This window comes from Bombina bombina, chromosome 1 (genome assembly GCF_027579735.1).
Source record: "Bombina bombina isolate aBomBom1 chromosome 1, aBomBom1.pri, whole genome shotgun sequence".
Taxonomy (NCBI): domain Eukaryota; kingdom Metazoa; phylum Chordata; class Amphibia; order Anura; family Bombinatoridae; genus Bombina; species Bombina bombina.
This window is the reverse complement of record NC_069499.1, coordinates 390,197,467-390,212,355: the sequence shown is the minus strand read 5'-3', so window position 1 is coordinate 390,212,355 and position 14,889 is coordinate 390,197,467. Positions and strand designations below refer to the sequence as shown.

The 14,889-nt window shown below is 37.8% G+C and overlaps 2 protein-coding genes across 6 annotated transcripts in view; one reads left to right on the top strand and one right to left on the bottom strand.

Annotated features, from left to right (window-relative positions):
- Positions 1-2,141, bottom strand: part of MBD5 (methyl-CpG binding domain protein 5) — a 902,668-nt gene extending 900,527 nt beyond the window's left edge. For both annotated transcript variants that reach the window (XM_053698283.1, XM_053698282.1), the window contains exon 1: positions 1,746-2,141. The gene's annotated coding sequence lies outside the window, so the exon portion shown is untranslated. The remainder of the gene's footprint in view (positions 1-1,745) is intronic.
- A 131-nt stretch (positions 2,142-2,272) lies between these two features.
- Positions 2,273-14,889, top strand: part of ORC4 (origin recognition complex subunit 4) — a 348,821-nt gene continuing 336,204 nt past the window's right edge. For 2 of the 4 annotated variants that reach the window (XM_053698281.1, XM_053698278.1), the window contains exon 1: positions 2,273-2,404. The gene's annotated coding sequence lies outside the window, so the exon portion shown is untranslated. Of the gene's footprint in view, positions 2,405-3,323; positions 3,364-14,889 lie in introns of all 4 variants that reach the window. The other 2 variants (XM_053698279.1, XM_053698280.1) reach the window with 2 other exon arrangements.

Sequence of the window (14,889 nt, the reverse complement as noted above, 5' to 3'; positions counted from 1 at the left end):
TCTTTATAGTAGTATCTATTACATGTGGTTATGTGAACAATAGTGTATACTGTCCCTTTAATATAAACCATCCAAATGATGACTCCTGTTATTTCTGGGTTGCACTTAAGCCAGGAGTAGTTGTAAACTTATACTGTCCTGAAAATGTGAAAAGTAAATGTCTATAGACGTCCTTTAGGCTAAGGGCATAACCATAACACACAATACCATGTGCAAGAGCTCATTGAAGTGACGAAGCTGGTGCCATCTGCAGAACACCTAATTGCAACCCAACTAATTGATTATGAGATTTGTTTATAACTGTTTTTATAATTGATTATATCGGTTAGTTGTTGCAGCTCTACTTGTTACCAATTTAATTCATTCCAGCGTGTAAAATGGATCATCGAAGTACATTAAAAGGAAGAAAAGTTTACAGTACAATGTCCATATAATATATGTTTACAAGTTGAATTATATCATTAATTTACATTTCAATTTTACCTGAAAAGAATTTAAAGCAGTGCTCGACAAATCTGTTTAAAAATTAGGAGCCAGTAACAATATTTAGGAGCCAGGCATATTTTTAGGAGCCAGACAGAGGTAATTGCATATAGATATATGGAGAATAACTCAAAAAGTTAGGAGCCAGGGATAAAATTCTAGGAGCCAGTGGCTCCTTGGCTCCTGGGTTTGTCGAGCCCTGATTTAAAGATACAGCACACTTAACTTTATTAGCAGCAAGCTTATCAGAAAAAAACACACATATCCTTACAATTCTATGAGTGCATGATACCTCCAGTAAATATCTTCAAGTACAAAGTACATATTACACATTTCATATGATCTTTTAACACATGACTTGACCACTCAGAAAAAAAAAAACAATGATCTATGGCTTAGACATTTAACCTTGTTTTGTTTTTTGATTATCTTACTATACAAAACAAATCTTGTCTGGCTCTTAAAATGTGTTGTGGCTTTCATATTTTGTAGAAACAGTATTTATTTTATAAATAAAAACGCATAATGATAGAAATGCTACATATTTACTCCACTAATTCAATATCAACTATGCCCATAATCACAAAGAAGCTTATGCCCAGTCTTTTTAATCTACAACCACCCTTATCCCTACTACATTGTGTCCCTCATATCTCCTCTGTATCTTATATTCATAGTATTCTAACTTGCCTTTCAGCAGAAAGGTCCATCTATCGCCTTGGACATGGTGATACCTCCTTATCAAGCTATTTTTTTTTTTATAATTTTCTCTACAAATGTTGGGACTACAGGTAGTACCTGTCAAGTCTCTTGTTCATTTTGTGTTTATCACTTTTCCTCCAATTTATAAATCCACTCCCTGCTCGTAAAGTCTCTAATATTCTTGCAACACCAATTCATTTTTTTGATAATGGGAATGTTTACATTTTTAATCTCGGTTTTACCATTTGTCATAACCACTGTAGTATGCAAGACTCCTAATCACCCTGTAGATGTAAGACAACTTTCATGACTGAGTGGCTTCCACTGTGACTATATACCTTTATCAATTCTCATGCCTCCACATCCTTACCAGGACTCTAGGTTTTCTGGTTAACCCCATACTGTCGTTAAATAAATCAACAATACACCCTCCTCTCCCTGGCATTTCATAGTCATGATTTTGACATTTCCCAGTTCCATTCAACCAAGACCTGCTTTTGCATTCTTTATTTTGCCTCACTCACCCTTCGTATGTCAACACTAATGAGAACCCAACTCACCCTGTAACTGCTGATCACTGCGCTGAGGAGTTTTCTAGAACTGACAGGAGAATAATATTATAAATGGGTTTAAAAGCTCTGCAGGGTGAATAGCTTGTTCCACTCTTAACTGGTTCCTTTCTTTGCTCACGTCTCAGGCTGCGTCTCTTCTCTCTCACCCCTTCCACCTTTCACTCTGCGGGCCAGGCCTGGTGAGAAAACCCACCCTCCCCCCGGCTTCCTCACCTCGTAAACCCGACCCACGCCAAGGTGGGAGCCGGAGGGAAACAGGGAGCTGTCCCTTTAAAACATATATTTAGAAGACTGAATAATAATCCAGGGTTTCCTTTCACGCTGCCCCTCTCAGCTGCTCCTGGGTCTCTCTCTAGCTTGTTGGGAAAAGATGGGAGTTTTCCTACTGCGCATGCCACAGACAGGATGAATAGAGGCGGGGACCCACAATCCTCCGGGAAACAGAGTACCCGGAAGTGATGGAACGCTTTGCTGAAACCCATCTTACTCGTTTAGCTCCGTCATTGCGTTTGTAGCATAGTTTACGAAGGGGGTGTGGCACAGAGACAGTGTAGTCACGTGGCAGGGATTGTACCTGCGGAGTTTGGGACTGGGAGCTCACTGGTGTAAACAGAATTACCTGCTAAAGTGGGAGAATTTACATGCTGGTAGGAAAGTATTTGGTTGTCTGTTAATTATGTTTTGTCCTGAACGATTATATGCAATGCGTTGTATCCTAGAAGAACAGCAGATTGAAATATTACACAGTTTAGTAGAATGTGTGCTTTATCATTTTACAGTAACCTGATTTAATGTCAAAAACCTTATATAAAAAAACTTTCATGTCAATTTTCTGTATATATTCTATAATTCTACTAAATGATCTGATGTGGGGAGTTTGCACACACCACTGCGGGTACTCGCTTATCTTCTAAGCTACAGAATGATGTGGACCAATATTTGGTACTACTAACTCCCTCAATCCTCTTCTGTTAAATACTCGTATATTTTTTGTTCAGAATTATACTTTAATTTTGTAACTAAGAAGGTTTTATATTTCTGCCGTTATGCATTTTTATTTTTATATTGGTTTATGAATGCTATTTAAACTTTACATTCTGGAATTGCCTAATCAACAAATACATAATAAGAAGACAACAAAATAATACTTTGAATTTCAAATAAGTAGTAGATTTTTTTGGCAATTTTTCAAAGTTAATTTAATTTTCCTTTCACCTGTATAATGTGGCAACCATCAAAGTGTTCAAACAAAACGCATATAGACCTTTTATTGTGCACTTTTGCCAGTGCTTAGTAGGAGCTGGTGCCTCAAAAAGTGTGCGTATCAAAGATTGTGTTTAGTTTAATAACGGTAGTAGCTCTATCAGAAAAAAATAATTTGTGTAATTTTAACTTTTGTGTCCCTTTTAAAGTGAATGTCAAGTTTAATGAGAAAGTGCCCGTTTTTTAAAAATACTCTTAAAAACATGGTCACTTATATTCATGAAAATTTACATGTAAGCATCTTTTTTTTTAAATAATACGTACCTTTTTTTTTTTTTTTTTTTTCTTCTTTATGAATGAAAGGAGCGCCATCCTCTGGGGCTAAAGTGCGTGGTTAATATACGTGAGTGATGTATCTTTTATAATGCCTCTAGGAGTTAAAAGAGAAAAGGGGCTGATGTCTCATAGATTACACTGCAGTGCGCAGGATATAAGTGATAGCTGCCAAAATGGATAATGGCTGCTAGAGAAAGTGACTGGGTGCTATAAGTGCTACAAAAAGCTACAGAATATTGTTACAAAATTCTGTAAAAAGCTCCAAAGTGATAAGGTGCTACAAAATTACTATTACAAACATCTAATATCAAATACAAACCATTTAACGTTTGAATGTATAATTTAATAAACAGTGGCTTCTCACAAGATACCAGTTTGTACTTTATAAGTAGATAATCCGGTTAATCTATTTAAAAACAACTAAAAACTATAAACAGTAGGAAGGATTTAAAAACAACAATGGCAGTGAGCATTCATTGTAAAAACATTATACAGGAAACATATCTAATATCATTGGCTAAGATATATAATATATATATATATATATATATATATATATATATATATATATATATATATATATATATATATGTGTAGCGAATAGCTGCAGCAAAAAAATAATAATAATTAAAATATAAGAAAATGAATGAATAATGGGTGAAAAGGTAAAAAAATGATGATTAATTGTATGTTGTCCAGTGCAATATTGTCCAAAAGGTATAGAAAGTTCCAATGGTTTTTTTTTTTAAAGTATTTTCCCAAGAGAAAAGAGTGCAGGGACTGGTCCGTTGTAAAGGATCAGATGAAGTTTAACACAAATACCTAGGGAAAAAAAAGAGAGACAGATGCACCAAAAAGTGCAAAAATACCAGAGCTGATAAAGGAAGTGTGCTCACCGTATAAACTCGGGCTGCTATGTCAAAATAGTACAAAGGATCGATCAACGCGTTTCGGCCTATGGCAAAGCCTTTATCAAGAACTATATCAGCTCCTGAGTTAAAGTATTTAAAGGCTTGTTTAGCCTATCAGAAAAAAGAGCGGGTGACAGAGAATGGCACCGTTTAATTTAGGCAGTGGTGTGTCAGTGAGTGTAGCTCCAGGTTGTGAGAGGACTGTGTACGTATCTATAATATGCTGCCTTCTTGGTAAATCTAAAGGTACCGGTTAGGTCACATGACATATCTGATTCGTAAGTAATCCGGCCTTTAGAGCCGCCATCTTTATTATGGGCGAATTTGAGGTATGTCACGTGGCATGTCATATGCTCTACTGCTAGCAAAAGTGCCCCACTTTTATGTATATATCACAAGTCCTAACAAGCGACCAACTGTGACGGCAGCATGTAGTGTGTCATATATATATATATATATATATATATATATATATATATATATATATATATATATAATGTGCAGCGCTACAAATAGATACAAAGTGATACACAATATCAAATGGAAGTAACAAATACCATTAATTGCATGTTAATAGTGATACAGTAACAGGTGAATCCATAATAAGTTACACAGATCAGACCTATGTATATAGGATAATTTAAGCATTATGCAGGTTATGTTCTGTGACACAGATTAGACCTATGTATATAGGATAATCATAGCATTATGCAGGCTATGTACATAGAACATAACTTAAATAGGGACTAATATAGAAAAGTATTATTGCTCCAATGCCATTATAAAAGTTAAAGTTAGCACTTGCTAAAAATATTACAATTGTATATTCCCTAATCGATGAATACATTTACTAATAATAGTGAGGAGGACAGATAATGTTTAACAGATCTTAATAAACATAATTAAAACACATGTGGCCAGATTACGAGTTTTGCTGTTAGAGGTGTGCGTTGCTAACTTGCACTTTATTCTCACCGCTCACTTTCCTACAGCGCTGGTATTACAGGTTTTTATAAACCCGGCATTAAAAGGCAAGAAGTGAGCGTAGAGCAAAATTGTGCTCCATACCGTACTCCAATACCAGCGCTGCTTAAATCAGCGGTGAGCTGGTTATATGTGCTTGTGCACAATTTCCCCATAGACATCAATGGGGAGAGCCAGCTGAGAAAAAGCCTAACACCTGCAAAAAAGCAGCGTTTAGTTAAGTAACGCAGCCCCATTGATTCCTATGGGGAAACTAAATTTATGTTTACACCTAACCACCCTAACATGAACCCCGAGTCTAAACACCCCTAATCATACACTTATTAACCCCTAATCTGCCGCCCCGACATCGCCGACACCTACATTATACTTATTGACCCATAATCTGCCACCCCCAATGTCGCCACAACCTACCTAGCTTTATTAACCCCTAATCTGCTGCCCCAAACATCGCCGCCACTATTCTAAATTTATTAACTCCTAAACTGAAGTCTAACCCTAACCCCCCCTAACTGAAATATAATTTAAATAAATCTAAATAAAATTACTATCATTACCTAAATTATTCCTATTTAAAACTAAATGCTTGTCTATAAAATAATCCCTAAGCTAGCTACAATATATATACCTGTATATTATTTTTATTTTACAGGCAAGTTTGTATTTATTTTAACTAGGTAGAATAGTTACTAAATAGTTATTAACTATTTAATAACTACCTAGCTAAAATAAATACAAATTTACCTGTAAAATAAAACCTAACCTAAGTTACACTATGTCATGATACAATCATGTGGAGTAGTTGATGCCTGGATTGGCTGCTCAGCAGAGGTGGTATTGTCTCAGCTTGGAAGGGGTTAAGGTGAACTGTTATTTCTTTGTGTGGAATCTGTATTCAGAGAAGCTGTGGGCTGAGCCCCCTTCCCCCTCCTTAGCCTAATGCTGTTTGGGTAACTGTGTGTAGGAATGCAGAACTCTCCTCCCCTTTGAGACTGATAATGGGAGCTAAGACTTGTTTTGCATTGGCTGAAGTTGTTGTAAATCATGGCCAGGGTGTTGTCTTTGACAAGACATAGAAAAGTTAGGTTTAGGTTTGCAACAGCAGGACTTTTTAGGCAGAACTGCCCTTGGGACCAAGCAACTAACATCTGAATTGGCAGCTCTCCACATATCTAAAGGAACTTGGCAATAAGTTAGGTATTGTGAGTAATTCTTTTCATGTCCCAGTTTGTTTTTAAAGAACTGTAGCTTTGTATTTGTATGTTATTCTGAATGTCTTTGTAATTTTGCACTGTGTAACCTGTATTGATATTTTTGTTATTAAACACATAGGAAATCTCATTCTGTCTGTTGGGCTCTAATATCCGAATTCACACTCCTGTTGAGACAGGGTTAAAGGCACGTTACCTAAGTATTAAATAGTGTGAGTTTTAGGGGTTCCACAAAACTCCCCTTTAATTTAATTTAAAAGTTCTGGTGGTGGCAGCAGGGAAATTGCTAATTAGGGCAGTGTGGACCGGATTTGATTAATGTGGTGTCTCTTTTAAGGTCCTTTTGCAGAGTTGCACGGATAAGGGAACCAGAGCTGTGTGCCATTAACCCCTTCATGCCCACACCCTTCTACTGTGACGTTGAGAAGGTTTGATTCGTCGCACACTAACACCTAACACTACACTACAATTAAATTACCTAAATGAAATACAATTAAATAAATCAAATACAATTAACTATATTACAAAAAAAACACTAAATTACAGAAAATAAAAAAATAATTACAAGATATTTAAACTAATTACACCTAATCTAATAGCCCTATCAAAATTTTTAAAAAAAGCCCCCCAAAATAAAAAAAAAAACCTAGCCTAAACTACCAATAGCCCTTAAAAGGGCCTTTTGCGGGGCATTGCCCCAAAGAAATCGTCTCTTTTACCTGAAAAAAAATACAAACAACTCCCCAACCGTAAAACCCACCACCACCCACACAACCAACCCCCCCCAAATAAAACATTTAGCTCTATTGCAAAACAAAGCCCTAACCTAAAAATAAAACCCACCCAATAAACCCTTAAAAAAACCTAACACTAACCCCCCTGAAGATCCACTTACAGTTTTGAAGATCCAACATCCATCCTCAACGAAGCCGGGAGATGTCCTCATCGAAGCAGCAAGAAGTCTTTATTCAAGCGGGGAGAAGTGGTCCTCCAGACGGCATCTTCTATCTTCATCCATCCGGCGCGGAGCGGCTTTATCTTCAAGACATCCGACGCGGACCATCCTCTTCTTTCCGACGATGAATGAAGGTTCCTTTAAATGACGTCATCCAAGATGGCGTCCCTTAGATTCCGATTGGCTGATAGAATTCTATCATCCAATCGGAATTAAGGTTGAAAAAATCCTATTGGCTGATGCAATCAGCCAATAAGATTGAACTTCAATCTTATTGGCTGATCCAATCAGCCAATAGGATTGAGCTTGCATTCTATTGGCTGATTGCATCAGCCAATAGGATTTTTTTCAACCTTAATTCCGATTGGATGATAGAATTCTATCAGCTATTCAGAATCTAAGGGACGCCATCTTGGTTGCTCTTTTCAGGGCAATGGGGAGCTTAGGTTTTTTTAGTTAGGGTTTTATTTGGGGGGTAGGTTGTGTGGGTGGTGGGTTTTACTGTTGGGGGGTTGTTTGTATTTTTTTCAGGTAAAAGTGCTGATTTTTTTTTGGTGCAATGCCCCGCAAAAGGCCCTTTTAAGGGCTATTGGTAGTTTAGGCTAGGGGTTTTTTTATTTGGGGGGGGGGGGGGGCTTTTTTATTTTGATAGGGCTATTAGATTATGTGTAATTAGTTTAAATATCTTGTAATTTGTTTTTTTATTTTCTGTAATTTAGTGGGGGGGAGGTTTGTAGTTTAGCTAATTGTTTTTGATTTATTTAATTGTATTTCATTTAGGTAATTTATTTAACTGTAGTGTAGTGTTAGGTGTTAGTGTAACTTATGTTAGGTTTTATTTTAGCTAGGTAGTTAGTAAATAGTTAATAACTATTTAATAACTATTCTACCTAGTTAAAATAAATACAAACTTGCCTGTAAAATAAAAATAAACCCTAAGATAGAAACAATGTAACTATTAGTTATATTGTAGCTAGCTTATGATTTATTTTATAGGTAAGTATTTTGTTTTAAATAGGAATAATTTATGTAATGATAGTAATTTGTATTTAGATTTATTTTAATTATATTTAAGTTAGGGGGTGTTAGGGTTAGGGTTAGGTTTAGGGGTTAATAAATTTAGTATAGTTAAAGGTCGGCAGATTAGGGGTTAATAAATGTAGTTAGATGGCGGCAATGTTAGGGGCGGCAGATTAGGGGTTAATAATATTTAACTAGTGTTTGCGAGGCGGGAGTGCAGAGGTTTAGGGGTTAATATGTTTATTCTAGTGGCTGCGATGTCCGGAGCGGCAGATTAGGAGTTAATCATTTTATTTTAGTGTTTGCGATGCGGGAGGTCCTCGGTTTAGGGGTTAATAGGTAGTTTATGGGTGTTAGTGTACTTTTTAGCACTTTAGTTATGAGTTTTATGCTACAGCTTTGTAGTGTAAAACTAATAACTACTGACTTTATAATGCGTTACCAATCTTGACGGGATAGGGTGTACCGCTCACTTTTTGGCCCAAAAAAAAAAAACTTGTAATACCAGCACAATGGAAGTTCCATTGAAAAAGACTATACGCAAATTGCTTACGTTGATTTGCGGTAAGGCCAAAAAAGTGTGTAGTGCCCCTAAATAAGCATAGGGACAACATGAGTTGGGGGGAAAGGGGGTGATAGCTGGACTTTAGATGTTTAAAACCATAAATAATGGATTGCTACATCAATTAATAAAAAGACCCAAAGGGGGCTCAAAAGTACCTATAAAGACATAGAGGTAAAAGCACACCTACATAGGCTATACAGGGGAACAATCAGATAAGGCCAAAGTTATAGGCAAGTTAGGGGGTAGAGTACATGTTTGATAAAGTCTACAAGAGATGTGCTACTTCAAAGTCAGCATTTAGGCCTTTGGGATGAATGCAGTCTAGTTAAAAAATCCACTTGCATTAATTTAGGAGAAGCTTTTTCTTAAAGTTCCCGCCTCTCCAGTTCTTGTATACTTTCTGCAGCCCCATAAACTTAAGAGCGTTAGTATTTCAATTATGTTTTTCCTTGAAGTGTTTGTATAAGGGGACTTCATCCTTATTTCCTTCTATTTTAAGAAGGTACTCCCTAATCCGGTCTCTTAGAGGTCTGCATGTTTGGCCTACATACTGCAGTCTGCAGGAACACTCTAGTAGATATATGATGCCTTTTATCCTTACAGCGGATCATTTGGTTTACTCTAAATTTCTCTTTGGTTATATATGATTGGACAGTGCTAGTTTTAAGACCATGCTTGCAAACCTTGCATTTGTGGCAAGGAAAAAAAAACCTTTAAGGACATCTCCCTGTGTCATGCTCGGCTGAGCAGGTTCAGGGGTTTGGAGCATGTGCAAGATGATGGCTGAGTTAAGCTGAGAGGATGTTAAGAGGTGAGTAGGACTCAGTATACCAGAATAGAAACACTGAACAAAGAAGGGCTTTTCTTAAAGTAACTTTACTAAGGTAATGCAAGGAAAACAAGAGGTAAAGCACATCGAGGTTATATTCCAAACTGATAATAAACAAATGAAAGTCTTTGTAAAAGAACAGTTCAAGCAGAAGTCCTTCAACAGACACAGACGACCATTCAGGAAGGGGCCGAGCATACGCCAGTATCTCGGTAAGGCAACTTGGGGTTCAGGAAGGGGCCGGGCATATGCCAGTATCTCGGTAAGGCAACTTGGGGTTCAGGAAGGGGCCGGGCATACGCCAGTATCTCAGTAAGGCAACTTGGGGTTCAGGAAGGGGCCGGGCATACGCCAGTATCTCAGTAAGGCAACTTGGGGTTCAGGAAGGGGCCGGGCATACGCCAGTATCTCGGTAAGGCAACTTGGGGTTCAGGAAGGGGCCGGGCATACGCCAGTATCTCGGTAAGGCAACTTGGGGTTCAGGAAGGGGCCGGGCATACGCCAGTATCTCGGTAAGGCAACTTGGGGTACAGGAAGGGGCCGGGCATACGCCAGTATCTCGGTAAGGCAACTTGGGGTTCAGGAAGGGGCCGGGCATACGCCAGTATCTCGGTAAGGCAACTTTGGGTTCAGGAAGGGGCCGGGCATATGCCAGTATCTCGGTAAGGCAACTTTGGGTTCAGGAAGGGGCCGGGCATACGCCAGTATCTCGGTAAGGCAACTTGGGGTTCAGGAAGGGGCCGGGCATACGCCAGTATCTCGGTAAGGCAACTTGGGGTTCAGGAATGGGCCGGGCATACGCCAGTATCTCGGTAAGGCAACTTGGGGTTCAGGAATGGGCCGGGCATACACCAGTATCTTGGTAAGGCAACTTGGGGTTCAGGAAGGGGCCGGGCATACGCCAGTATCTCGGTAAGGCAACTTGGGGTTCAGGAAGACAAATGTCACAGTAGCGTTGCTTAGACTCAGCAAGCAGATTAACATACAGTTCTTACAGCAGTGGAGTTTAGTACCAACAGCCAAGGAAGTATACAGGTACTTGGCTTCAGGATAAACAGATGTCACAGTATAGTTGCTTAGACTCAGCAGCCAGTTAAGCTTACAGTTCTCACAGCATGGTGATAGACACAGTAGCCAAGTAAGCATACAGGATACAAAAGAATTGTCAGAATACAAGCCAAGGGTCAGTAGCCAGGAAAGCAGTCCAATCTTTCATAATGCAAAAAGGGGAATCAAGAAGAATGGTCAATCAGCAAGCCGAGTTCAGATGCCAGGGATCCAACAGGAATTCAGGAAACAGAACAGAGGCAAAAACAAAGGAAATCAATCACAATGTCAAGGCACCAAATGATTAGTGAAGCAGCCCTTTATAGCAGAGCTGATTAGAAAACTACCTGCAGCTGGCAAGCAGGTGGAGCCAGAGAGTAATCCACTGCAGGTAACAGGTCTCCAAAAAGCTGCAAACATAAACAGATACCACTGGTGGCACAGGAAAAGAAAAACAGGCTGGGAACCAGGAGTCCCAGGTTCAAATCCAGGCACGGCGTGACACCCTGTATACCCCTTACTGTGTCGGACCTTTTTTCTATAACACTAGGAGCCAAAATAGTTTTGAGGTTTCGTGTTTTCTTATATATAAAGTGGGGTCTGTCACTTAGTGTCTGTCCAATGATGTTCTCCTCTTTAAGGACACTCCGGTGCCTTTTTATGATTCTTTCTATTCTTTGTTTATTCTGACTGAATTCATTAATAAAGTGGACATCTAAAATACCTTTATTGGATTGCATGTTTTTAGTTCTGTAACCACCTCTTCAACTGTTTTGTTGATTACTGCCATATTGTATCCTCTTTTTTTTTTTTTTTTAAACGTTCCAGAAGAATCTGTGATTGTTTACGCCAATCCTCTTGTTCCGAGCAGTTTTTCTTCACTCTCATCAACTGGCCTTTAGGAATGTTTTTGATCCAGTTGTCATGATGGCAGCCTGTTTGATGCAGGTAGTTAGTGCAGTCTACTGGTTTAAAGTAGGTGGATGTATTGATTACCCCTTTTGCTGAATTGATACTTGGGTCTAAAAAATTGATATGATCATATGAGTAATGGTATGTGAATTTTAGATTAACCATATTATTATTCATAACTTTGAGGGTGGGTTCAAGGTCCTCAATACTGCCTTTCCATATCATTAGTATGTCATCTATGTACCTGCAATAGAGGGCCAAGTCCGCTCTAGCCGGGCATGAGTCCCAAAAAAATGGGTTCCCATTTGCCCATGTATAGATTGGCATAACTTGGTGCGAACTTGGTCCCCATAGCTGTACCACATAGCTGGTTGTAGAATTTCCCTTCATAATGGCAATAATTATGTGTTAGTATGTAGTTTATCCCACTTAGAATAAATTCTTTTTTGGGATGAGGGTATATTGGGATCTTTGTCCATGAAATGCTCTACTGCTTCCATACCTTCAGAGTGGGATATGCTTGTATATAGGGACGTCACATCACATGTTACCCAAATTAATTATTTTTCCCATGTGATCTTGTTTAGGGTGTTTAACACCTCGGTAGAGTCTCTGAAGAATGATGGTATTTTTTTCAAATTTGGCTGTAATGTTGATCTATATATTCGGAAAGGTTACTTGTGAGTGACCCTATAAGTGAAATTATCGGTCTACCGGGGGTATTCTTTATGGTTTTGTGGATTTTCAGTAACTGATAAGAAACACGTATTCTTGGATGGCTTATATCAAGGTAGTTGTATTCCTTAGGGTTGATAGTCCTCAAGTCTTTAGCTTTAAGTAGAAGCCTTTCCAGATCTTTCTTGAAAATATTTGTAGGTTCACATGTTAGAAGTTCGTAGGTCTTTCTGTCTTGTTGGATTCTATGTGATTCATTGGTGTAATCCTCTTTGTTGAGGACAACTAGTCCACCTCCCTTGTCCGGGTGTTTGATGACTATATCCTTATTGGATTCAAGAGTTCTTATAGTATCCAGTTGTCTTTTTGTAAGATTTTTTTTTTGCACCTGCTGTTTCGGCTTAGTTTCTTGATGTCATTACAGACCAATCTTTCAAATGTTTCAATGGCCGAACCTTTGCTTGTTAACGGATAAAAGGGTAGATTGGTATGTGCAATAGTGTCATCATTATTAGGGAGGGAGTTATAGTTTGCACTCTCTATTGGTGATTTAAGAAAATCTTTTTAGAGTAATTTAACTTACAAGATCTTTTGCGCTTAGGTAAGTGTTAAACTTATCCAATCTTGAAGTTGGAGCAACGATAAGCCCAAACTCAGAACTTCATAATCCTTTTCTGTAAGAGCAACTTTGCTAAGATTAAAAATGCCTTTGTATTTCTGTGGTCGACAGGTCTTTGATCCAGATGCTTTGTTCAGTGTTGGATCTTTAGATGAAGGGCCAATGTCAGAGGTCAAACGTTTATTAGCCAGTCTGAATTTTTTCACTCTGCTTCCTCCTCTGAGTCTTCTTTTTGGGGTTTCTGTTTTTTGTAGTGTTCCGCCTTTCCTCTTTGACGTTTGGACATTGTGGTTCGTGTTCAGACTTTCCCCTAAAAAAGTATTCCAGGAAGGAACAGAGATATCATTTATCTCAACTCTAGGAGGATTGTTGCTGTTGTTGGCATTTTGAAGAGGACTGAACCTATTAGGTGCTCTTCTATAGTTTTCTCTCCAATCAGAGTTGTTATACCTTGGTGTACTGTCTTGTCTCCAGTTTGAATTATAGGAAGGAGGCTTTCCGTAACTCTAATTCTGCTCATTCTGATAACGAGAATAGGAATTTTTATATTGGTCTTGGTCATTCCAATCTGATCTGTTTCTGGAGTAATAAGATGCTTTGTTCTCTGTTTGGTAGGTAGTTATTCTCATATTTGTCAGAGTGTGGGTAGTTGTGATCCCTCTATAGTGAGTTCTCGATGGTGGATGATACTGGGTCAAGTGGCGTGTTGTGTCATTCCCATAGTATGTCTCTGAAGGCGGTTGTGTGTTTCTTCTCCATGTGTTGGAAGAGGGCATATAACTTGTATTATAAGGTGAATAGTATTTAATACGTGGATAAGTTCCTATGCCGGTCGGCATGCCTGTTATATGTTGTATGATAAGGATTAGTTTAATTGCCTTTCAGCAAAGGATTCATGATTCCATTAGGATCATGTTGTGCTGGACCCTCTTTGGGGGAGTTGTCCTTAGTGTTATTGTTTGATGTAAGGTCTCTGTTCAACTTTCTGTGGGGTTTTTAGAGATGACTCCATTTTTAAATGTATTTACTTTTGTATATAAGTTATCTAGTTTCTCTTTTTAAAGGTTTTAGAGGATTTTAAAGATTCGGATCTATAAGTGCTACAAAGAGCTACAAAAAGCTACAGAATATTGTTACAAAATGCAGTAAAAAGCTCCAAACTGAGGTGCTACAAAATTACAATTACAAACATCTAATATCAAATACAAACCATTTAAAGTTTGAATGTATAATTTAATAAACAGTGGCTTCTCGCAAGATACCAGTTTGTACTTTATAGTTGTTTTTAAATAGATTAACCGGATTATCTACTTATAAACAGTAGGAAGGATTTAATAAACAACAATGGCAGTGAGCATCCATTATAAAAACACTATACAGGAAACATATCGAATATCGTTGGCAAAGAGATAGAGAGAGAGATATATATATATATATATATATGTGTGTGTGTGTGTATATATATATATATATATATATATATATATATATATATATATATATATATATATATATATATATATATACACACACACGTAGCGAATAGCTGCAGCAAATTTTTTTTCTAATAATTAAAAAAAAAAAAATTAAAATATAAAAAGTCAATGAACAATGGGTGAAAAAAGTAAAAAAAAAATATGATGAATTGGATGTTGTCCAGTGCAATATTGTCCAAAAGTTATAGAAAGTTCCAATGTTTTTTTAAAAGTATTTTTCCAAGAGAAAAGAGTGCAGGGACTGGTCCATTGTAAAGGATCAGATGAAGTGAAACACAAATACCTTGGGAAAAAAGACAGATGCACCAAAAACTTCAAAAATGCCATAGCTGATAAAGGAAGTGTGCTCACCGTATAAACGCGGGCTGG